We start from the raw sequence: 2,509 nt of genomic DNA, 5'->3' as shown, positions 1-2,509 counted from the left end.
AGCAACGGAACGGTCGACATCTAGCAATGACCAAGAAGTGATCCTGAACTCCTACTTACGTCATTCATAACTCAAACCGTGTTCACTTCCCGGACTCCGCCAAGATGAGACCATCACGGCTACACACACGGTTGATGTATTTTAATTGGGTCAAGTGACAAGTTCTCTACAACCGGACATTAACAAATTCCCATCTGCCTCATAACCGCGGGCACGGCTTTCGAAAGATAATACCCTGCAGGGGTGTCCCAACTTAGCCCATCATAAGCTCTCATGATCAACGAAGGATAACCCTTCTCCCGGAAAGACCCGATCAGTCTCGGAATCCCGGTTTACAAGACATTTCGACAATGGTAAAACAAGACCAGCAATGCCGCCCGATGCACCGACAAATCCTGATAGGAGCTGCACATATCTCGTTCTCAGGGCACACCGGATATGTCAAGCTACGAGTAAAACCAGACCTCGAGTTTCCCCGAGGTGGCCCCGCAGGCTGCTCGATTCGGACCAACACTCGAAGGAGCTCTGGCCCGGGGAGGGTTAAAATAAAGATGACCCTCGGGCTCGCGAAACCCCGAGGGAAAAAGGCTTAGGTCGCAAATGGTAAAACCAAGGTTGGGCCTTGCTGGAGGAGTTTTACTCAAGGCGAACTGTCAAGGGGGTCCCATAAATCACCCAACCGCGTAAGGAATGCAAACTCAAGGAACATAATACCGGTATGACAGAAACTAGGGCGGCAAGAGTGGAACAAAACACCAGGCATAAGGCCGAGCCTTCCACCCTTTACCAAAATATATAGATGCATTAATTAAATAAGAAATATTGTGATATCCCAACATATCCATGTTCCAACATGGAACAAACTTCAACTTCACCTGCAACTAGAAACGCTATAAGAAGGGCTGAGCAAAAGCGGTAACATAGCCAAACAACGGTTTGCTAGGAAAGGATGGTTAGAGGCTGGCATGGCAATATGGGAGGCATGATATAGCAAGTGATAGGTAGCGCAGCATGGCAATAGAGCAAACAACTAGCAAAGCAAAGATCGAAGTGATTTCGAGGGGTGGTCATCTTGCCTGCAAGGTTCTCAGAGTTGTCGAAAGCTTGATCCTCGTAAGCGTACTCAACAGGTTCCTCGTTCACGAACTCGTCTCCCGGCTCTACCCAAGACAAGAACACAAGCAATGGAACCACAATCAATCACGGGAAATGCACAAGCAACATGATGCAAAACATGTATGATATGCGAGATATGATATGCGATGCATATGCGTACTCCGGAAGGAAAAAGATGAACAAGGCAGTAACTTGGCAAACCAAGCATGCCACTGGAAAGATGGGATGATTTCGGTCGAAATCGATATAAAGATCACCGGAAACGGATGCACGGTTTGCAAATGACAAGCAAAACAAGAATGACACGAATCTGCGATTAACAGCATGATAGCACTTAGAATGCAACAAGTAACAAAGCTACATCACTCCAACATAGCAACAAAGCAGATCACAATATCTACAGGAGAGGCTTGACAAAAGATGAACACTGAGCTACGGCTAGATCACAACATAACCAGCTCAAACAAGCCTGGCAAAAGTGCAAAAGATAACAGGTTCACAGACTGAAATTACTGGACATGCCTGAAACAGCATCAGGTAGCAATGTTCAGAGCACGAAAACAGCATGGTTCAGGAACTTAACATGGACAAACAAGGCATGGAAGTATTCTAATAAATGCATATGACAAAAGTCCCTTACTGACCATAAGCCAAAAAGGAGCAGAAGATATGATGGCAACCATGTAAACATAGCAAGTTTCGTTAACAGGTTTCAGACGGCAGAAAACAGAGCATGGCAGAAACAATAATATGAAGGCATCTTGGTGAGCTTGATGCACTCACCACAAAGCAATGAATGACAAAACAAGCATACCTACAGCAAGATGGCATGTTTATGAAACTATCCATGGCCAAGTTTGCACGCTTGTGCTAGTCACCACAGAGATCACAAAAATACATGGACTACACCACTGGAAATATGGCATGGCATACAACAAAACACATGTAGAGCTCATGCCCATAAGATGCACAGATTAAATGATACAAAAATAACAAATCTCCAAGTTCTGCTAAGAACCAGCAGATAACAGCAACTAGCACTCTTGCACCAGAGATTTGGGCATCAAGATGGACTCTAATGAACCTGGTGCAATTGAAGAAAATGTAGAGCATCACGAGACGAACAATCTGATATATTACACGCGCAAAACGGAGCTATATGCAGAGAATTATGCCATGATGAACAGAGGTACTTATTGTAAAAAACCGAAGACTTGGAAATTTCAGGGGGGGGAGTCTCGGGAAAAAGTCAACCTCGCGGGTCTTCCAAATCCGATCGGGCTCGGGGCTCCGGCCGCCGGAGCGAGAGGTGACGGCGACGGCGGGCGCCGGGGCACGGGTGCGGCGGCGGGAGGCGCTGGGCGGATGAGGAGGAGACGGCGCGGCGCGCGGC

This window comes from Triticum aestivum, chromosome 4D (assembly GCF_018294505.1).
Source record: "Triticum aestivum cultivar Chinese Spring chromosome 4D, IWGSC CS RefSeq v2.1, whole genome shotgun sequence".
Taxonomy (NCBI): Eukaryota; Viridiplantae; Streptophyta; class Magnoliopsida; order Poales; family Poaceae; genus Triticum; species Triticum aestivum.
This window is presented reverse-complemented; position numbering follows the sequence as displayed.